Below are 24249 nucleotides of genomic sequence, written 5' to 3'. Positions count from 1 at the left end.
TCTTACATAGTAAATATGGTGCTACATTCACAATGTGTTACAGTTTACATATATCACTTTCATTACATTCATTCTTCTGCAAAAGAAGGTTTTCTTTTGAAATATGTTTTGCCCATTTAATGTAAAGCGGGGTCTAAAACAACACTGGACCTCATTGAATTTCATTGTATGGACAAAGAACGCTGAGATATTTGTAGAAGAAAGAAAGGCATGCAGGTTTGGAACAACATGCGAGTGAATAAATGATCAGAGAATTGTCATTTTTCTATGAACTATCCCTTTAATAATACAAAAGAATGATAGTCTTTGTTCAAATGAGAGATTCTTCTTCAGCTGCTTTGAAAAACTGCCTTAGTTTGTTCAGTCTTAGGACTGCAGAAATAGGACATTTTGCTCATTTCTTCTATCAAACATTTTAAAGATTAAATGCCTTAAAGGGATATATAGACTGGAAAATCTCAATTCACTACAAAAATAATCTGACACACACTGATAAAGCTTATTTAATGTTGCACGCTGTATCCGCTCTTAATTCATGAGCATTTGCAGAGTTTGTCTGTGTTGCATTACTCTTTATAAGTTCATTTGCTTCTGTATTTCTGATAATCTCCTCAGACTCATTTTGTACTGTCATAAAACTGTTCCTGTCTGATCTGATGTTTTAGTTTCCTCTTTGTGCTTAGTTCTAGCTGTTCAGCTTTCAGATCTTGGTGTACGTAAAAATGAAACCGGATTAAAGACTCTTTTCAATGCTTGTTTGCCATTTTGCAGGCTCTCATCTTGTGGTTTGATTTCAAACCAGGCTTCAAAGGAACGCAGACCAGTTTACCAATGCATAAATGCTTTGCAAATTATGTTTTCCTCTTTTTTTTTTTTTTTTTTACTAATTCCTCTTTTAGGCTCTATCATTCTTTACAATTTGACGTGCAAATTGAGAGGAACATTGTGTGTTTTCCATCTCACTGAGAGTAAGTCACATCAAGACTGATACTCTGAGACAATAGCTTAAAGGAAGTTATCTCCTTCACTTTCCACCTGAATGTCGAGCGATTGCTGAAACGTGGATGTTAAGGTCATCAAGAAGCATTTGTATTGTCCGCTTATCTCTCTTATTGGTGAATAGTTTGGTTCTGGCTGTGTGTATTTCAGCTGGGACTGATGTGCTCTTTTCAAAGGCTAATTGACATCATGATTGATGCTCTCTAATAGCCAATTAACATCTTGATATATTGAAGCATATATTTGAGGTGCAAATGACTTGCTTTATATCTTTGGTTGTTCAAATTGTTAATCATTTTTATGCAAATGCATGGTGCTTCGACTTCGAACGAAACAATGCCTAGGCTATATTATGATGAAACTCTGTCCATAAGGTAAGGTAAACTTGTGAAAAAAATAAGGAATAATTTAATAGTTAATAAATAATATGTATTTTTTTTATAATTTTATCTCAATAATATCTCAATTAAGTTAATATGGCTTTAGTTTGAGTGGATGGTGCCAATTTTGCCATGTTCCCACTTTTTAACATTATTTATTAAGGAATATTTCAGATTTATTTGTAGGTTTTTTTTGCCTTTTTCTAACTTAAATATTTAAAGAAAAAAAAGTTTTAATTAGTCATCAGTTTATATGTCAGTCTTGTAAGGCGTTTGTAATAACTCTGTAACTAACAGTAGAAGAAACAGTTCTTTAATTGCATCATTTGCAGTGGGAAAGCAACAACACAAACTAGTACTAGAAGAAATGGATCTGATGAATTCTGATGCTGTTAGTTTCTCTAAACTATTTTTGAACATTATTTTTTGAACAAGTCTGTTATGCTCACCAAGGCTGCATTTATCTGATCAAAAATACAGTAAAACACCAATATTGTGGTTTACTGTTTTAATATATTGGAAAATATAATTTATTCCTGTGACGGCAAAGCTGAATTCAATTCAAGTCAATCATTCTAATATGCTGATTTGCTGCTCAAGAAACCTTTCTTATAATTATCAAAGTTGAAAACAGTTGTGCTGCTCAATATGTGGAACATTTTGTTCAGGATTCTTTGAAGTTCAAAAGAACAGCATTTATTTGAAAATCTTTTGTAACATTATAATTATCTTGCACTTTTGATCAGTTCTTTCTTGCTGAATGAAAGGATTACTTTCCTTTTTTTATCTGACTCAAACTTTTGAATGGTTATCTTGTTTGGCATCATCCTTTTGGTTCATTTTCGTGAACGTATAATGTAAGGTTTGGATGCAGCTGCTCGGCCATGGAAACCCATTACATGAAGCTCTTTACGCACTGTTCTTGAGCTAATCTGAAGGCCACATGAAGTTTGGAGGTCTGTAGTTATTGACTTCTGCTTTAAAATCTGTGATTTTTACGAGTTGCTGTTGTTCCCAATTGCTTTCACTTTGTTATAATACCACTAACAGTTGACTTTGGAATATTTAGTAGTGAGGAAATTTCACGAATGGACTTAATGCACAGGTGGTAACCTATATCACGGTACCATGCTTGAATTCACTGAGCTCCTGAGAGCGACCCATTCTTTCACAAATGTTTGTAGAAGCAGTCTGCATGCCTAGGTGCCTGATTTTATACAACTGTGGCAATGGAAGTGATTGTAACACCTGAATTCATTGATTTGTAGGGGTGTCCCAATACTTTTGGCAATATAGTGTATGTCCTGTCCTGTATTGTCCAACAAACTTTTCTCACATGGCCTTTTTTGAAAGATTAAAGCTATCGATCATCTTGTTCCCTTCAGAAACTAATGAGAGTTTCTCAAGGTTTTTTGATGTTGGGCACTGTGAGCATGGATCCTCTGAGCTGTAATTGGTGTGTCAGCAGGGATTACGTAGTTGCGTCTCTCCAGATGAATGAGGAAATAGATCTCTACATCTTTCCACACTCCTCCATCCCCCCCAGCTGTATACAGGACATGATCCACAAAGGCTGTGGAAATGCACACAGGAGATGGGCAAAAAGGCAACACGTCACTGCTTAGAAGTCAATCCAGTTTAAAGCAGATTTATCAGATTGAGAAAAGACCACAGCCATGATGCCTTGCATCCGTTTACACGTCTCGACTGAAGGATACTTGATTCGACTGCTGTTATAAAACATGCAGTGGTTAAGTGGTGGTTCTTGAAATCTCAAAACCTTTTAAGAACTTCAGTCACTCTGCAAAAATACATGTGCATGGTAAATAACATTATCATTCATCCTCTAAAAGTCTCTAAGAAATGAGCTCCTGCTATATGTAAGGCAACAAGAGTATGTCTCGAACATTAGATTAATCTACCATTTGCCCTGAAAGGGTGTTAAAAAAACTTTTGTCATTTAGCTCATAATCACTGACCTAGTTATATGAAGTGTTTTCCATGTTGTTTGCTTTCAGATTAATGAGGTTTTATGAAAGTTGTTGTCTTGTTCACCTGTTGTCCGCCTTGTGTTTTTGCTTTATTTAGGTTGAAGAAAGGAGAGCATTGTGTAGACATCAGATCATGCAACCAAGCTATTATGAAGGATACACAATGCTCCTATTATTCCCTTATACAAACAGTAATCGATCACAAAACCATGGTTAATTTTCCTAAGGGTCGGTGAACAGCCTTACAAAAGCGAGAGGTTTTAAAAGCTGCAGGAAACACAACATCAATACTGTAATGTTAGTTAGCAGGCTAGTGGAGGCAAAGCTTTGCCCTTTGCTTATATCATAGCAACTACATAACTACAACTTATAATGGGAACTGTTAATAGAAAACACAACTACAAATAATAAGATCCAAAATTGAGATCCATAAACAACAGATTGTCCCGACTAGGGCTGTCACTTTACGTTTGAAAATCGATTGCACAATCGATTGGACCAACCAACACAAGTTTCGAGAACGAAAATAGGGAATCGATTTTAACGGTCTTTTCTCGGAGCGCATCCAGCTCGTCACGATACGCCCGCAGCGAACGCGCATCACACAGCAACTGCAGGCTCTGACAAACAAGCATAACAGCAAATTATACTTCTGCATAATGCATCTCTTTTTACTACAAAAATGTGAATTCTGCCGGTATTCACAGGGCTCCAGACTGCGACCAAATGGTCGCATTTTGCGACCAAAATTTGAGAGTGTGCGACTGAATTTTACACCCAGTCGCACATGTGCGACCAGTAATTTATTTTTTTATTTTTTCACGTTAAACGTGGAAGGGGCGCGTCAATGAATCTGGAATGTGTGGCAGGCCAATGAGTGTGAGAAGAATAGGGAATGGCCACTGTAACTGGCTAATGTGTGGAGGGGGAGGGTCCTAGAGATAATCGAGCGCGCGTAAACGTCAGTGGGAAGGAGACGGAGACAAATATCAATGTCACGGACAGACAAAGTCGGATGATGATGATTCAGAGTCAGAGGTTTGTAAGGTGATAAAGGCCTGAACCCACTATTTTCGGGAAGACTGGCTACGAGAATTCAGCTGGTTGGGGTACTGTAAGGAGATGAACTCCATGAGCTACGAATGTTGCAGTGGCTACCCCAGAACTGCGGGGAAAACGAAGTTTGCAGACAGTGCAGGCACTTCGCAGTTTAAACACTCAATCTCAGCCTCAAGCATAGAGTATGCCGTGACATGTTAATAAATAAAAACAAAATGAAAGTGGAAAAAAACTGCGCTACTCAGCACTCATTCTGCTTCACAGACCGTTTAATAGTTCGAACCAATAATAGACAGCGCAGAGCTTCTCTCGCCAGTCGCGGGCCGATCGCGATCACGCGAAACAGTTACATCGTGGAGATCCAGTGAAGAAATCCATTGAGTTTGCGACAGAATTAATAACATTGCTGCGAGATCCAGTGAGAAACATTCAGATTTGACGCAGAATTATCTGTTATAAACCATATCAGATCAAACAGCGCTGACGTGGAAACCAGGAGAAACGTGCAATGAGCGAACAAGTTATAGAAGGCTTTTTTAGGTCCACAGATCAGCAACATTCACCTTGGATTTACTGTAGTAACACTAACTGTAACTATGGTATACTGTGGTTATAACAGTAGCCTACACATATTTTTCCAGCACTTCAAAACTATATTATCATATTTAAATGTTATTTTTAATGTGTTGACCAAAACATTTTTTGTTCATCCTTTAAAGATTGTACCTATTTATAAAACTAAAAGTTTCAAGAAGTAGGAAAACTCACACTTATTTAAAAAAAAAAAGATAAAGATTAAATTACTATTGTAAACATAGCTGCAGAGGACGCTTACTGGCTATTTTCACTCCCTAATATCTATTTTGTCACTCATTTTGCTTTTGAATTAATATTAAGACATTATGAATGATAATAATTAAAGTTAACTTTATCTATACACCTCAAATTAAGCTCAGTGCTTTGTCATCCCACAGTGCTACCAAATACTTTCTGTAGAACTTAGTGCCGCTGCCCTCAAATGTTAGTCTGGAGCCCTGTGAACTTAAAATAAAACTGCACATTGTAATTTCTGTACGTTAAGGCTATTTATTATCAAAGCATTTGTCAGTAATACAGTTATTTTGGGGGAAAATGTGAATAATTGCATTGCAAGGTGATTTAAGGTGTGCCCCTAAATTTTCTGCTTGCGCTCCTAAAATTTTAAGTCAGGGGCTACAGCGCTCCTAATAAAAAAAGTTAGTCTGGAGCCCTGATTCAGACAGTCTCATGCATACAGATACAGATTCGAGCTATGGGCTACAGTCGCCTACATAGGCGAAATTTGTTTGACATTTCTAATCGTAAACACAGCCATGTTGAAGACTGCAGTAATGTTTTTCATTGATGTTATGGCAGTCCACTCTGCTTATTGTTTTTCAAGAATGTTGCACTCCTGTTTGTCATTGTGCACGAAACTTCACGCCAATAAATCATCAGAAATATTGCTGACTTGTGCGCATCTCAAGCGCCCTATTTACGTTCGTCCTAATGCCTGTTAGTTGTCCGTGGATTTGCCTATATTTGGCGTTTAAAATGGAAACGTCTTTAGACATGGAAAATCGATTTTACAATCGATTAAATTAACACTTATGTCTCAAAAATCGAACAGGATCTTTTCACAAAAGTGACAGCCCTAGTCGCGACAAAGTGGGAACTGCTCCATTTCAGGAGAAGCTTTTGTGCCTAGCCTGCATTGTGGTTCTGGATGCTGTTCTCCATAAAATGTGCAGCACACAGATAAACGTTGGGGTTATTATGTTCAAATAACAGTGTTTGAAATAAATTTTAATCACTTCATCAGTCTTAGGAAGGTCACACAAATGGGTTTTGGAAATGGGGACAAAACAGCGTCTCGTCAATATAGCGACAACACTGTCTTCTCTAATGCAGCTCAACCAGGCAGCTCAACCATTTTTTGTATATTTTGTGGGTGGGATTATTTAAATGAGTAATTTTGTGGAAAAAAGGCATTGTAGTCCAAACGATTCAATTGTTATAGTTCTTGGATTCTGTTAAATAAACTCTTTGGAGTGGACTTTGAGCGTTGTAACTTTGCAGATCTTGTTTATGCTCAAACAGCAACATTACAAACTAACTAAAGTTGAAAAAGTTTGGCCTGTAATAGAGCAAACAAATAAATAAATAAATGTGCTTATACATTGAGAAAAATATCAGCAACCAGTATTGGAATTGGCCCATTTGCTTGAAAAAAAAAAAAAGTCAATCGGAATCGGTCATGAAAAATCATGATCGGTGCATCCCTAGCAAATATTTTGTAAAATACATTTTTATTATTATTATATATTTATTTATTTATTCAAGATTAAATTAAATGTTTATTTCTAAAAAAAATAATCTCAAATTAACCATCTTGGATGCTTTCCTTTCATTTAGAACATTGCAGTGCATTCTGGGATTGTTTACTTTGTGATCATCTCCTTTTGGCCCAAATCTGTCTTAGGGGACATTTTAATATCCAGTGTTTAAAATATCCAAGAAATTTAAGATTTTCCTGCGGCAGCCAAGTGGGCCAGTGAAATGGACCATAAAAATAAGAGATGAATAATAAAAAATGGAACATGGACATGCATAGCTGAGCATTTATAAGATAAGACCTAGTCTCCCTGGTTCCGTTTTTCTCACAATAGTGGTCTGACAGAATTTAAATTCCCTTCTTTTTGTTTGTGCATGACAGCATGCATGCACATGCACTTTGTAAGATGTGGCATTATCCTTCCCATCTAGTTCTTACATGCACTTGATATGTATGTGGCAGGCACACAAAAGATACGCTGTATAAAATGCATATTTTGCTGTTAAAACAACAGTGACACACATTTCCTGCTACTAGCACTCATCGCATCTACATTACTCAGAACAAAAGCATCCTGTACAAATAATGATGCACAGACTTTTAATGACTAATTCACAGCAAAAACAGCTCTTCAGAGTTAAAAATTCTTTCAGTTTTTTTAGCAAGCTTCCTAATGCTGTTCAAAGGCATTTTACATTCAAACTACGTCGCTGGATTACGGTTAGAGCTTAACGTTCTGAGTTGTTTAATTCTGTAAGTGTCACAGTATTGTGTCTCTGCTTTGATTTATCGAGGTGAGAAAACTGTCTGTCTTTCATTTGTTCAAGACTTTAAGAATCCTCTCTGTCTGGTTCATGTTTGGATGAAATAAGAGCAGAGAGTTCCTCTGTTTGCCTTGCTCCCCAAAAGTTCATTTAGAATGCATTGAAGAAAGTCGTAGGAATTTGGTGGGTGGTGGGTGTGTGACATGTAGAAACGAGAAATTAACGCTCAATCAAGCCATTTGTACTTCTTATAAAGGCCTTATAAAGCCTGCTCGAAATTGACTTCACAGAAGAGCACATCAAAGCTAGCTCAGAAAAGATGAGTGGTATTACTGGGTTTCCAAGGGTGCAAGCGTGCCCGTGCGCGCTCTTAATGGAAAGTGGAATGGACAGTGCGTGAGCCCCCTCTGGTCCTTCACTTTTTCTGAGAATGCACTGCTACCGCTGACAGCACGCTGACACATGAGCACCAGGGCATTCTGACTGTGCCGTGTTCCTCTACTTTACCTCAGGAGCTGCTGAAACTGACCTCCCGTAGCCCCGGGGAGGCTCCAAACCTGCTTCCTTCAGTCCTGCTGAAACAAAAGGAGACACCTGAACCATGCGGCTCCAAAGGTCTCTGAAAATGCCATTCAGTAAAGAGTGAAGGTCTTAGAAGCTACTTATGTGACTCGCGTGATACCAGGCTCACCGTTCATGTGACGATCTGACCTTTAATCGTTTATAGAGACCTCCTTATCATTGCTTACATCTGACCTTTTACTGTATGTATTTACCTTAACATTTTTCATCTGTTAAGTGAGGGATAATGTACAGTCAGATATGAAGCGCAGCTACTTGCCAGATTAGGGCGGCACTGTTTTGACAAAAATTGCCATTTAAAATGTGATTTTAATAAAGGTTTGCTGTGCTTGTTTTAAGGGCTGCACAATTTGGCTTTAACATAAAAATAATTATTATAGCTATATAAAATAGTAAGATATACTATATAAAAAAATATAAACTCAGAGAAGATGCAGAAGTTGTGTGAAGCAGCATTTACTGTGAACTGAGCCGCTCTGAGACACTAAAAACACTGGCGGATCATTAGCTGCTCGTGTGTAAAAACACTGCTGCGCTTCACTCTGAAACACACTACGCATTTATTTATTTTAAACCGCAGCCCTATATCACGATTTATGTTAATTTTGATTAATCTTCGCGGCTAGGAGCAAGCACAGTTTGGCAGGAGCTGTGCGCTCTTCTCTAAAATCTCCGGACTATCTAATGCAGCCATCTGAACGCTTTTTACAGAACTGGATAACAATTTTGTATATTGTTACACTTTTAATTGTGTCTGTCAAGCACCTCGGTCTGCAAGAGAACCAAAATTGCATGTACACGCAAAACGGCAAGAGCTATCATCTTCTATATTCCAAATTCCTCAAAAATGTTCATCCTAAAACTTCATCTAAGGCGTGTGCGAGATCTCAATCAAACAACATTAACGTGAGTGCTACACAATTGGTGATTGTGCTACTTCTGGCTGGAGACATTGAAGTTAACCCAGGCCCAATGCCACTGATCAACACCATTGAAACTACAGAAGAAATAACACAGCCAACACATAGTGGCCATCAATGTACTACCACCTGGTCACTGTCAAATCGCCTGTTTGACCCACCTTTGGGGGCTGTGGGCCCTGTGGGGTTCCCGACTTCTGGGCTGAGGCCTGTGGAGCTCCCATGCCTTGGGCTGTTGGGCGCTCATGGCCCTGCCGGTGCTTCTTCCTGGTTTGGCGCGGGTGTGTCGTTGGCTGGTGGTGCGGTGTGCGGGGAAGTGGGCGGCCTTGGACGGGCTGTTTCGCCGTGTGTGGAGTGTTCTGTTGGGCTGGGAAACTCCGTGGGCGCGGCGGGGATCGTGCGAGTGGCGGCGCAATCACCGGAGAGGCAGCTCTGCAGGTTGGACGCGGGAGCGTGCACTGGTGAGCATGTGACTTTGCTAACACAAACAACTGTCGCTGACTCTTGCAATGTTAATCAACAGACTCCTCCAACAAAACAAATTAGGAATCCAGTCTTCAAACGTCACAGAACTAATAAAATTTCGCACATTAAATCAGGCAAAGGTAGTTTGGGATCCGTTATCGAAAGTAAAGGGACTATTCGGCGGACACTTGAATATACGCAGTATGAAACCAAAACGTGAACAACTGGAACATCTGCTGTGCAGTTCTAATATTGACTTTTTAGGACTTTCAGAGACGTGGTTAACCCATTCTTCCCCTGAGGCTATTGTAAATATGCCCGGGTATAATGTATTTAGAAAGGACAGAAAAAACGGGAGGGGTGGGGGAGTAATAATGTATGTTAGAAATACTCTGAAATGCACAATGATTGAATGGCCAAATGAAGTTGTATTGGAATGTGTAGGTGTTGACATATCACTTTCTGCAACAATGTCTTTTGTTAAAGTGTGTATATATAGAAAGCCCACAGCGAAAAATGATTTTTATGAACAACTTAAACTTGTCCTCAATCACTGTGATAAAACCAAGGAAATTATTTTAATGGGTGATTTTAATATTAACTGGAATGTAAAGAGGGAACGAACAACTCTTAAACAAATTACTGACTATTTTAACTTAACACAAATGATAAAAACACCAACCAGAATAACAAGCCACTCAGAAACTCTAATAGATCTGTTATTTACAAACCATGCTGAGAGGATTGGTAAAACATACAACCTCATTACCGGGCTTTCTGACCATAATATTGTATTTGTCTCTCAAATTAAGTAAAAAGCGATTTAACTCATTTAAATGTAATAACCATTTTAATTTTATCCCAAAACATCCGCATCAAAATCTTAATATTCTTCTAAATGAAGTAAATTGGTCTGAATTGTTTTCTGATAATGATATTGAAAACAATTCCCAGATGCTTAATGCTAAAATTGCGGATGTTATGGAACCTTTTATAAAAAGAGGAAAAGGTAAAAAAAAGGGAAATCATTTACCCTGGCTTAATAATCAATGCAAAATACTTATTAAAGGAAGAGACATATTCTTTAAAGTGTTCTTAAAATCTGGTCTTACTACTGATAGGCAAAGATTTACTTCAATGAGAAATAAAACAACTCATACCTTACGTAAAGCCAAGGTAAATTTCTTCATGGATGTTATTAAAAGTGCTAATGGCAATGGTAAACTAATATGGCAAAATATTAATAAACTAACTGGAAAGCAAAATAAAATAGATAATGATAGATTGGAAATAAAAGTTAACAGCAAGCTTATAAATAATCCAAAAGAATTAGCAACTGAATTCAATAATTTCTTTATTAATTCAGTCAATGAAATAACACAAATGTTTAGTTCCTCAGAGATAGCTCGTAAGCCTATTGATCCTGGACAGCCGGTTTTTAGGTTAGAGCAGATAACTGATGTGGAAGTATCTAACATTATTAAGTCTATGAAACCCTCAAAGGCCAAAGATGCATATGGCCTTGACACACATTTTTTAAAATTACACAGGGATGCGCTAGTGTGCCCAATAACACATTTGATCAATCTATCAATTAAAATGGCAGTTGTTCCATCAGGATGGAAGGTGGCCATAGTCTCACCAATTTTTAAATCAGGCGACAAAACAAATATTTCAAATTATCGCCCCATCAGCATCCTCCCTGTCGTATCTAAGGTTGCAGAAAAGTGGATCGCCAAGCTGCTGAATAACCATCTCATCCGTGGTCCTTCTCTTCTGCATCCCATGCAATTTGGGTTTCGTAAAAATCACTCCACTGAGACGGCAAACTGTGTCTTTATAGAAACAGTGAAATCGTTGCTTGATAAAACCACATGTGTTGGTGCAGTCTTTTTGGATTTAAAGAAGGCGTTCGATACTGTAGATCATCGAGCCCTTCTGTCTAAACTGACTCACTTCAACTTTGCAGAAGATGCTTTAGTTTGGTTTCAATCTTACTTGCCCAACAGAAGTCAATCTGTGAGTGTTGGTAGCACTAAGTCACCTCACCTTGAATGTTCAGCAGGGGTCCCACAAGGTTCAATTTTGGGACCAGTATTGTTCTCTGTTTATATAAATGATCTGCCAAACATTTGTGAAAAAGTCCATTTTCAAATGTATGCTGATGATGCGGTCATTTTTACATCTGCTAAAAGCACACAGGAAGCATCATACATCCTCACATCAGCATTGGAGAATATACAGCAATGGCTGCTTAAATCTTGCCTACTATTGAACAAAAAGAAAACTGTTGCTATGTTCTTTACAAAAAAAAACATAAAACTAGAGCGGTCCAATGTGTTCCTGGGGGAAGTGGAACTTGATATTGTAGAGGAGTTCAAGTACCTCGGGGTAACACTGGACTCAACACTTTCATTTAAAAAACACATTAAACTTACAGCGAACAGAATTAAATTCAATCTACATAATTTTAAACAAATTAGACCATCAATGACAATTAATTCCGCTAAAATGTTATTACATTCAATGATATTTTCGCACATAGATTATTGCATCACTACCTGGTCACTTACTGGAAACACAATTTTAAAACCCATAGAAAAGTTATTTAAAAAATCTATAAAAATACTTGATCAAAAACCTCTGTCATACCATCAGTGTACTATTTTAGAAAAATATAATTTGCTCAATTTTGAAAATTTTATTAATTTTAAATATAGCTGTTTAATTTATAAAGTTTTTCATGGATTAGCCCCACCTTCACTCTCTCTATTTATCAAACCAAGGTCTGACAGAGGTCGTTGTACCAGAGCTTCATTTAGAGGAGATATAGAAATCCCACATAGAAAAACTAACTTTGGTCAAACTGTTTTATCTGTCAAAGGGGGTCATTTTTGGAATAGCATTCCAACAATTACTAGAGAATGTCCCACTTACTGCACATTCAAAAAGCATCTTAAACAATTTCTTAAAATTTCACAATTATGTACTCATTTTAAATAATTGTATTGATATAATGTAATCTGTCTGATTGTGTGCTAATGTGTTTTGTGCTTGATATTGTACTGATATTGTACATTCTTTTATGTTGTATTATCTTGTATAATGTTATTTTCCTGCCTCGGGACTACAGGTGAAAATTAGCATTTATGCTATAACCTGGCTCATTTACAGTCTACAGAAATGTTTGATTGTCCATTAATGTGCACTGTCCCGAATAAATAAATAAATAAATAAATAAATAAATAAATAAATAAATAAAAAAACAAAACAAAAATCATGCAGCCCTATGTCAAAGGAATAAATAATGCACATGAAATACAGTTAAATGTACAGTATTGAATTATTAGTGAAAGGAGACCTAATGTTCCTGAGCTAAGTGATTTGAGTAATTTAAGCAATTGTGCTGTTAGGTAGCTGTTTACCAATTTTCCTCAAGATAAGTACAAGTAGATGTTTTTACATTGCAATTTAGAGAGGTTCCATAGAAACGTGTCCAAATGAAATGACATACACAAACATCGATTTTAGTCCTCAGGAGTGATATATCATCAGTATGTGATGCTCATTTTGACCATGATGATAAATTCTCAGATTCCCTGAACGTATACATTCCTAATTATAAGACATTTTCCCAGCTCTTTCACATATCCAATAATGAGATGGTACATTCATAGCCTGACTACGTCAGACTTCGTACTTCCGCTCAATTTCATTTCGCTTCTGTACTCAGTCTGAGATAGCGACCGTTTTCCTCCGCCCTGAAAACAGCCGGCCAATCAACGAACAGAGGGCGGGCTGAGAGCCGTGATGTAGACGCTGATTGTACCGTGGATGCGTAGATTTACTTCACATAATCTGCACACCGCCATGTTCACTCCGGTATTTCGCTCGATGGTTTTGTTTTCGCATCATACATGTGTTTACAGTGGAAGTTAGATGCGGCTGAGCATGCGCATAACACACGCCATAACCAAACGTTATGTGATTGGCTTACGGGTAACCAATGATTTTAAATTTCAGACAAGCCCCCCCCGCGAGAAAGAAAACGCTTTTCAATTATGCCATGCCAGACTCTGTCTACGAAGCAAAGCGAAGTAGCAGAGTTTGGTATTACCAGGCTAGTACATTCAGACCTGTCAGTGTGTTTCTGGAGTATTGTTGTAACTGAGATTCGACTCATATTTCCATTTATAATGGCATTATAGTCTCAGCTTCAGTATCTCTCCTCATTCTGACCATAGGGATTTTTTTCTCTGCCATAAGAGAGACTTAAACCAAAGTCCCATTAAGACAAGTAATTTCACTCGGCGGCCATTTTTGAAACACTCAGGCATGCAAGTGCAGCTCCTATCTCTTTGAATGGGGAAACATCAAATTCTCCAAAACTGTTCGCCAAGCTTACAGTAAAATTTCATATTTAAATTCATATCTGTTTCTGTAGGAACCAGAGCCTCTAGTGACAGCTGCAGTGACACAATGACCTTACCAATTGGCGATTGGCTCTTATTTAGAAGGCGGGACTTATTTTGCCATATTGAGCACTGCACTTTTCCCCATTTGAAACAATACGAGTGACGCGTCTTGTGTTATTCTAAAGTCTTTCCTGAAACACACTATTTTTCATGGCTAATACCACAGCTTTCATGACTGAAGACTAAAATTTCATCTTTTAATATAATTTCAATATTTAATATTATGTATCTGTATTATTATTATTTATTGGTATTCATAATCAGTTGTATTATCTTATGAAGTTTAAAATGCATGAGTTAGACTATAGATTGCATAGACACGTGTTTAAGGATCATATTTTAGACACAAGGAAGGAAGCTGGGAGAGTTATATATTTTGCTTAGTTCACTGAGCAGAGATGTTCCAGTGATGATGATACATTAAATGTGTACAACTGGCATGTTCTTTACAACGAAAGGAATGTTTTTCAACGATGCAAATGTACCACAAATGTATACACTGAGAAAGTTTCTTAATATGGATAGTACGGTGGATACGTTCCATTTTTTAAACACAACATGTTTTTCTACCTTACAAGGAAGTTGAAAGTCGCTCAGTGGTGTATATAAGCTCAATCTTACTGTACTACGGCAGATAAACATCGGGAACACAAAGACCTGGCACAAATCTTCTCAAGTTTCTCCCCTATGCTGACAAATAAGGATGATTCTTTGCAAGATAACTGGTGTCCGGTTCCGTTAATCAAATAATAACGGGGAAAAAGGCTTAATTCCAAGTCTACAATGACGCCAACCGTCTCTGACATTGTAATGAGGTGTTGTGTTGAGTTTCCTCCTGTATTTGAAGGCTCTTTTATTCCACATAACATATTCCTTGTGCCTTTCTGTCCCTCTGACAGTTTAATAGTTTCTCGTTCTAAAATGCTGCTAAGAAATAAATAGCTTCTTCATGACTGATATGTCTGAGATGAACTTATTAATTTTACATAATGGCCACTGACAACAGGCCTTCTTAATGGACTGAAAGGATCCATTGAGAATATCTCAATGGACTTATTGACAATATGTATGTATTAATTTCTCTATTAAGTTTTACAAGAACTCCTCACACTAGAATGTTCTCTCTGTGCAGCCAGTCTGTGGCTCCTGAATAACGTAATAGACAAGCAGTTTCAGCTTTATGCGTTATATGATTTATATGAATGCTGGCTCACTTTCCAAGGAGCACATGTCAAAACATTAGTCTAAGATTCGATGTGGTGCGTATGCAGTGAGTCATATGATCGCCAGCAGCAAACTTTCATTAAAGTGATGCAGGCCTGTGTTGCGTCCAACAGCTGCCTACCGTGTGTTGTCGTGCTATGTGATCTTCTGAAGAGAGATATTTATAAATAGAGCTACAATTTTTTTCTGTCCAGAATATCAGATGGGTTCTTAGTGCTTTTCAAGTGTTTTCAAGATACTTCCTTGACGCGAACATTCATTACTCCTGACAATGAACCCGTGATGAGCCTCTATTTATTTTTCAAACAGTCATTGTCTGACAGTCAGGAGTTGTTCAGAAGGGGATAATGGGTTATCTGTTGCAGTCTTTGCACTCCCCTCTGTAGTTTTGTCACAGTACGCCCCTAGAAATCATCACATGGCAAAGGGGGATTCACATTGTGCATGAATGTGAATTGGATTCTTATTAAATTCTCACTTGTGTGGTCTGATAACCCTGGAACTTTCAATGCCTGAAATAAACAAATTAGCCTGGCCATGCTCCAACGCCAACCAACCAATTTTCTGGTCATCAGAGCTGGGAATATTTTGAAGTGATGTATTGTCAAAGGCGAGACACTTTATGTGGACTCCCTCGCTCTGACCCAGAGCTGACATTGCCATGCTCTTTTGTCTCTGAGTGCTGAAAAGTGCAGATATGCCCATATGTCTTGTGTGTTTACAGCTGTGAAATGTGTCCCTGAGGTCTTCTGCATTTGGTAATTAGGAGACTGAGGATATGTTATATATATATATATAGCCTCGGATATTGTTACCTTGAGACTCGTTTTAGCTCATTCCTGGTCCTGTAGTGTTGTGTGCATTGTAATTTGCAACAAAAAGCCAAGGATCTCATGATGTCACCACCAAGACTAATAATCACCAAACAGGCTGTTGGTTGTTTATTACCTCCTCTAAATGTGGTCACAAGTATAAAGGGAACATTTGGATGGGTGGATACATCCTGAAGCAGCCATACTTTCGATAATTATGTTGTTTCAATGGAATCGATACTGATTTTAACTACTGCATCAAATACTAGTTATTTAGACAAATCTACATGAGACATTATATTATCTATTCATTGATGTGATGATTGTTATAAATGTATTTACATTAAAAGTTATTGGATTGACAGTAAAGATATTTTAAAGTGCTAAAAAAATTAGTTCTAACTTCTTTTGAACTTTCTTTTCATCAAACAGTCCTAAAAAATGTATCATGTTTTAGACGCATCAACATTGATAATAATCAGAAATGTTTCTTGAGATTTGTTTCAGTGATTCTGGCCTTGATTATTTGATGACAAATATTAACATAAACAGATGAACAGATATTATTTAAATAATATAATTTATTTTAATTGAATAATAATGTGTAAATATTATTATTAAACATTGAATTGCAGCTCAAATAATGCACCTTGATGAACTCATAAAACAAGATTGCGTTGAAAAAAGGACATGAACCATAGCATTATGTCAAGTTTCACATAGGCATTCACATTTTCTTTAGAAAGAGTAAAAGAGTCTGCTTTTGGAATTTTACACTAGTAAATGTGCTTGATATGCACTGGATGTGATAATGAATTTCATACTGTGCTGCTGACCCTATAAAACTGTGCTCTGGGATTAAATATGATTAATGGTCCATTGCCAACAGCTTTTATATACTCTGTTGCTCTACACCTTTTTCGTTAGACACATTTTAAGTTTCTAGGTCTGAAAGTGAGCTTCTCATACTCTTCCAAAACATAAATCAGTTTGCTTCAAAGCACAGTTGTCAAACTTGCTGTGCGTGCAAATCAAATGCTTGCTGTGCGAGAATTGCCTTTATAAAAATAGAAGTAATAAAGTGGCAGACTTCATTAATCTAGAAGCCCTTCAATTGACAAAGCATAGCCCTTTCCCTTTCCAAGAAGAGAAATGTGCTGACTCCAGTCGTGGTTTCATTGACATGTCAAGGTGAGCCCGAGATGAGTTCAGAAATGGATGAGGGAAACTCGCTCGAACCTGGGATGTGCTTGACGTCCATAATGGCCGAGAGGGATGGGCCTGTCTGATTAAACACCATCTTTTAGTGGTATTACTGTGGATGGTTCGATTTTAGGATGTGGATCCAATGATACAGGACTGGGGACTTGGCCGGCTGAGCATAGGGAAACCAGCTGTCCTCGTCGATACAGAGCTGGCCTCGATCTCTGAAATTTGGAAAAGGACGATTTACAAAACACTGAGCTGGGACGTGAGGATGTGGCAGTAGAGCTCCAGCTGTTGTCTAAAGCAGGCTCTGTGAAATCTTCCTTATTGAATGATATTTGAATGTTAGATGTAGGGCACTGTGCCATCTGTAAACTAAAATTTTGCAAAATGTTCACTAAAGAGGATCTCAAACCTCTTCAGATATATTTTTTCTCATAGTAATTAAGCAGAATGGCTTTAATTAATAACAAGTATGAGTGTTCATGATTTTAAAATCTAATGTAAAACACAAGTTTTTTGGAAATGTCCTTTTATACATTTATGATGGTTTCATATGGTTTTTGAACACTTTTATACCATCTTCAAGAAAAGTTTTCAATGTCTCTGAAAATCATGTGGTGTCATGTGGTCATGTGGTGGTGTAACCATCAAGTAAAAAGTTAAAACAGTTTCCTTACACCTTGAATTCATGTGAGCGTACGCATCTTAATCATTCTTTTTAAAAACGTGTTTTTACATGTTTTTTTTTTATTTTACAACCTGAACTAACCTGGCCTTGTTATAAAAATGATCAAATTTTGCATCACATAACTTTTTTTAAATAATTATAATTACGCCAAACTACATCAGTTTTCTTTTCAAAATGTTCATTAGTATAATGAATGCTTTTGTCTTTATGAAATCAGTTAAATCTCTCTTGAAACTTTATTCCCTCAAAGTATAATTAAGAAATGAAAAACATGCTCATCAAAGAAGATGCTTATTCTTATCATTGTATGCGTGTATGTATAAATTGCATTTTCAATGTGTTTGTGAACAAATGAATAGCATCAGGTCATTGACCATACAATAATCTTTCTGCAAATTCATGTCCTCTATCATCATAGTCCAGAACAGTTGAGTAACAGGCCGAAAACGCCTGTACAATATAGTTTGTTAGAAGAGCCGAGCTTAGTAGGTCCATCAATTGATCCAACACATTTCCTTAATGTGAATTTACTTTGCAGCTTTTAAAGCCTTGTTCTGCACGCGGTCCCAGAGGGGGATCTGTCACCTGTGCCTGCTTTGTAAGCTGCTTGGTGTGCGCTTCTCAAATCTTCAAAGTGACCTACATCTCAACCCATTTGGACTATTTGTCGTCTTTGGACTTTAATTTAGCCACAACACCTCTCAAAGGCACGTCCTTCGAAAAGAACAACCTTCCAATGCTGCCGGATTCCCTGGTTGAAAGAATTTTATGTGTCAAATGTGAAGCCGACCATCCCTACAAAATAATAATAAGTGACAGGAAGTGCGCCGTGCGCTCGAATGTGTGTGTTCATGTGTGACAGACAGGAATTTGCTATGTGAGCATTTGAAGATTTAAAATCTGCGATGTATTCCCGCTGTGCATAGTGTGAAAAACACAGGAACTTTTGGAGGGGAGGGACAGACATCAGAGGTGGTTTGTTTGGTTGAGAACAGAGCCTTTCCTTGCCCAGCAACACATCTAGATAACTCATTCCCAAAGCACCACACGGCATGGCCACTGTCCTCACCCAAACATGAAACGCACTCATCGGCATTAAAGGTTTAGTTCACCCAAAAATGAAAATCCGGTCATCAATTACTCACCCTCATGTCATTCCAAACCTTTAACACTTTCGTTAATCTTCTGAACACAAATGACGATGAGATTTCTGTCCCTCCATTGAAAGTGTATTCACCCAAAAATCTGACACTTTGAAGCGTTCATAAAGGTGTTCATAAAGAAATCCATATGAATCAGTTTAATCCAAGTCTTCTGCATAGACGTGATCACTTTGTATGATGAACAGATTTCATTTAGGATTCTATTCACATGTTGATCAGTAAATGTACAAATAGCATTCAGATTTGGTCAAGGAAGCTCAAGAATGTTTGCTTTACGCAGCACGTTTGAGCTTCCGCAAGAACCAATGAGGTTCATTCTCGAGTTACGCAGCACGTTTGAGCTTCCGCAAGAACCAATGAGGTTCATTCTCGTGTTACGCAGCACGTTTGAGCTTCAGCAAGAACCAATGAGGTTCATTCTCGTGTTACGCAGCACGTATGGCTTCAGCAAGAACCAATGAGGTTCATTCTCGTGTTACGCAGCGCGTTTGAGCTTCAGCAAGAACCAATGAGGTTCATTCTCGTGTTACGCAGCGCGTTTGAGCTTCAGCAAGAACCAATGAGGTTCATTCTCGTGTTACGCAGCACGTTTGAGCTTCAGCAAGAACCAATGAGGTTCATTCTCGTGTTACGCAGCACGTATGGCTTCAGCAAGAACCAATGAGGTTCATTCTCGTGTTACGCAGCGCGTTTGAGCTTCAGCAAGAACCAATGAGGTTCATTCTTCTCGTGTTACGCAGCACGTTTGAGCTTCAGCAAGAACCAATGAGGTTCATTCTCGTGTTACGCAGCACGTATGGCTTCAGCAAGAACCAATGAGGTTCATTCTCGTGTTACGCAGCGCGTTTGAGCTTCAGCAAGAACCAATGAGGTTCATTCTTCTCGTGTTACGCAGCACGTTTGAGCTTCAGCAAGAACCAATGAGGTTCATTCTCGTGTTACGCAGCACGTATGGCTTCAGCAAGAACCAATGAGGTTCATTCTCGTGTTACGCAGCGCGTTTGAGCTTCAGCAAGAACCAATGAGGTTCATTCTCGTGTTACGCAGCGCGTTTGAGCTTCAGCAAGAACCAATGAGGTTCATTCTCGTGTTACGCAGCACGTTTGAGCTTCAGCAAGAACCAATGAGGTTCATTCTCGTGTTACGCAGCACGTATGGCTTCAGCAAGAACCAATGAGGTTCATTCTCGTGTTACGCAGCGCGTTTGAGCTTCAGCAAGAACCAATGAGGTTCATTCTCGTGTTACGCAGCACGTTTGAGCTTCAGCAAGAACCAATGGGGTTCATTCTTCTCGTGTTACGCAGCGCGTTTGAGCTTCAGCAAGAACCAATGAGGTTCATTCTCGTGTTACGCAGCACGTTTGAGCTTCAGCAAGAACCAATGGGGTTCATTCTTCTCGTGTTACGCAGCACGTTTGAGCTTCCGCAAGAACCAATGAGGTTCATTCTCGTGTTACGCAGCACGTTTGAGCTTCAGCAAGAACCAATGAGGTTCATTCTCGTGTTACGCAGCGCGTTTGAGCTTCAGCAAGAACCAATGAGGTTCATTCTCGTGTTACGCAGCGCGTTTGAGCTTCAGCAAGAACCAATGAGGTTCATTCTCGTGTTACGCAGCACGTTTGAGCTTCAGCAAGAACCAATGAGGTTCATTCTTCTCGTGTTACGCAGCACGTTTGAGCTTCAGCAAGAACCAATGGGGTTCATTCTTCTCGTGTTACGCAGCACGTTTGAGCTTCCGCAAGAACCAATGAGGTTCATTCTTCTCGTGTTACGCAGCACGTTTGAGCTTCAGCAAGAACCAATGGGGTTCATTCTTCTCGTGTTACGCAGCACGTATGGCTTCAGCAAGAACCAATGGGGTTCATTCTTCTCGTGTTACGCAGCACGTATGGCTTCAGCAAGAACCAATGAGGTTCATTCTCGTGTTACGCAGCACGTTTGAGCTTCAGCAAGAACCAATGGGGTTCATTCTTCTCGTGTTACGCAGCACGTTTGAGCTTCAGCAAGAACCAATGGGGTTCATTCTCGTGTTACGCAGCGCGTTTGAGCTTCAGCAAGAACCAATGAGGTTCATTCTCGTGTTACGCAGCGCGTTTGAGCTTCAGCAAGAACCAATGGGGTTCATTCTTCTCGTGTTACGCAGCACGTATGGCTTCAGCAAGAACCAATGAGGTTCATTCTCGTGTTACGCAGCACGTTTGAGCTTCAGCAAGAACCAATGAGGTTCATTCTCGTGTTACGCAGCGCGTTTGAGCTTCAGCAAGAACCAATGAGGTTCATTCTCGTGTTACGCAGCACGTTTGAGCTTCAGCAAGAACCAATGAGGTTCATTCTCGTGTTACGCAGCACGTTTGAGCTTCAGCAAGAACCAATGGGGTTCATTCTTCTCGTGTTACGCAGCGCGTTTGAGCTTCAGCAAGAACCAATGAGGTTCATTCTCGTGTTACGCAGCACGTTTGAGCTTCAGCAAGAACCAATGAGGTTCATTCTTCTCGTGTTACGCAGCACGTTTGAGCTTCAGCAAGAACCAATGGGGTTCATTCTTCTCGTGTTACGCAGCACGTTTGAGCTTCCGCAAGAACCAATGAGGTTCATTCTCGTGTTACGCAGCACGTTTGAGCTTCAGCAAGAACCAATGAGGTTCATTCTCGTGTTACGCAGCACGTTTGAGCTTCAGCAAGAACCAATGAGGTTCATTCTCGTGTTACGCAGCGCGTTTGAGCTTCAGCAAGAACCAATGAGGTTCATTCTCGTGTTACGCAGCACGTTTGAGCTTCAGCAAGAACCAATGAGGTTCATTCTTCTCGTGTTACGCAGCACGTTTGAGCTTCAGCAAGAACCAATGGGGTTCATTCTTCTCGTGTTACGCAGCACGTTTGAGCTTCAGCAAGAACCAATGGGGTTCATTCTTCTCGTGTTACGCAGCACGTATGGCTTCAGCAAGAACCAATGGGGTTCATTCTTCTCGTGTTACGCAGCACGTATGGCTTCAGCAAGAACCAATGAGGTTCATTCTCGTGTTACGCAGCACGTTTGAGCTTCAGCAAGAACCAATGGGGTTCATTCTTCTCGTGTTACGCAGCACGTATGGCTTCAGCAAGAACCAATGGGGTTCATTCTTCTCGTGTTACGCAGCACGTATGGCTTCAGCAAGAACCAATGGGGTTCATTCTTCTCGTGTTATGCAGCACGTTTGAGCTTCCGCAAGAACCAATGAGGTTCATTCTTCTCGTGTTACGCAGCACGTTTGAGCTTCAGCAAGAACCAATGGGGTTCATTCTTCTCGTGTTACGCAGCACGTTTGAGCTTCAGCAAGAACCAATGGGGTTCATTCTCGTGTTACGCAGCGCGTTTGAGCTTCAGCAAGAACCAATGAGGTTCATTCTCGTGTTACGCAGCGCGTTTGAGCTTCAGCAAGAACCAATGAGGTTCATTCTCGTGTTACGCAGCACGTTTGAGCTTCAGCAAGAACCAATGGGGTTCATTCTTCTCGTGTTACGCAGCACGTATGGCTTCAGCAAGAACCAATGAGGTTCATTCTCGTGTTACGCAGCACGTTTGAGCTTCAGCAAGAACCAATGGGGTTCATTCTTCTCGTGTTACGCAGCGCGTTTGAGCTTCAGCAAGAACCAATGAGGTTCATTCTCGTGTTACGCAGCACGTTTGAGCTTCAGCAAGAACCAATGAGGTTCATTCTTCTCGTGTTACGCAGCACGTTTGAGCTTCAGCAAGAACCAATGGGGTTCATTCTTCTCGTGTTACGCAGCACGTTTGAGCTTCCGCAAGAACCAATGAGGTTCATTCTCGTGTTACGCAGCACGTTTGAGCTTCAGCAAGAACCAATGAGGTTCATTCTCGTGTTACGCAGCACGTTTGAGCTTCAGCAAGAACCAATGAGGTTCATTCTCGTGTTACGCAGCGCGTTTGAGCTTCAGCAAGAACCAATGAGGTTCATTCTCGTGTTACGCAGCACGTTTGAGCTTCAGCAAGAACCAATGAGGTTCATTCTTCTCGTGTTACGCAGCACGTTTGAGCTTCAGCAAGAACCAATGGGGTTCATTCTTCTCGTGTTACGCAGCACGTTTGAGCTTCAGCAAGAACCAATGGGGTTCATTCTTCTCGTGTTACGCAGCACGTATGGCTTCAGCAAGAACCAATGGGGTTCATTCTTCTCGTGTTACGCAGCACGTATGGCTTCAGCAAGAACCAATGAGGTTCATTCTCGTGTTACGCAGCACGTTTGAGCTTCAGCAAGAACCAATGGGGTTCATTCTTCTCGTGTTACGCAGCACGTATGGCTTCAGCAAGAACCAATGGGGTTCATTCTTCTCGTGTTACGCAGCACGTATGGCTTCAGCAAGAACCAATGGGGTTCATTCTTCTCGTGTTACGCAGCACGTTTGAGCTTCCGCAAGAACCAATGAGGTTCATTCTTCTCGTGTTACGCAGCACGTTTGAGCTTCAGCAAGAACCAATGGGGTTCATTCTTCTCGTGTTACGCAGCACGTTTGAGCTTCAGCAAGAACCAATGGGGTTCATTCTCGTGTTACGCAGCGCGTTTGAGCTTCAGCAAGAACCAATGAGGTTCATTCTCGTGTTACGCAGCGCGTTTGAGCTTCAGCAAGAACCAATGAGGTTCATTCTCGTGTTACGCAGCACGTTTGAGCTTCAGCAAGAACCAATGGGGTTCATTCTTCTCGTGTTACGCAGCACGTATGGCTTCAGCAAGAACCAATGAGGTTCATTCTCGTGTTACGCAGCACGTTTGAGCTTCAGCAAGAACCAATGAGGTTCATTCTCGTGTTACGCAGCGCGTTTGAGCTTCAGCAAGAACCAATGAGGTTCATTCTCGTGTTACGCAGCACGTTTGAGCTTCAGCAAGAACCAATGAGGTTCATTCTTCTCGTGTTACGCAGCACGTATGGCTTCAGCAAGAACCAATGAGGTTCATTCTTCTCGTGTTACGCAGCACGTTTGAGCTTCAGCAAGAACCAATGGGGTTCATTCTTCTCGTGTTACGCAGCACGTTTGAGCTTCAGCAAGAACCAATGGGGTTCATTCTTCTCGTGTTACGCAGCACGTTTGAGCTTCAGCAAGAACCAATGAGGTTCATTCTTGTGCGTCAAGCAGTACGGTTGAGCTGCTGTTTATGTTTGCTGATCAATG

General features: G+C 39.6%; 1 protein-coding gene across 1 annotated transcript in view; it reads left to right on the top strand.

Annotated features, from left to right (window-relative positions):
* Positions 1–24249, top strand: part of slc36a1 (solute carrier family 36 member 1) — a 53632-nt gene that overhangs the window by 28311 nt on the left and 1072 nt on the right. The gene's annotated exons all lie outside the window — the stretch shown is intronic.

The sequence above is a fragment of the Scardinius erythrophthalmus genome (genome assembly GCF_964197995.2).
Source record: "Scardinius erythrophthalmus genome assembly, chromosome: 13".
Lineage (NCBI taxonomy): Eukaryota > Metazoa > Chordata > Actinopteri > Cypriniformes > Leuciscidae > Scardinius > Scardinius erythrophthalmus.
This window is presented reverse-complemented; position numbering and strand designations above follow the sequence as displayed.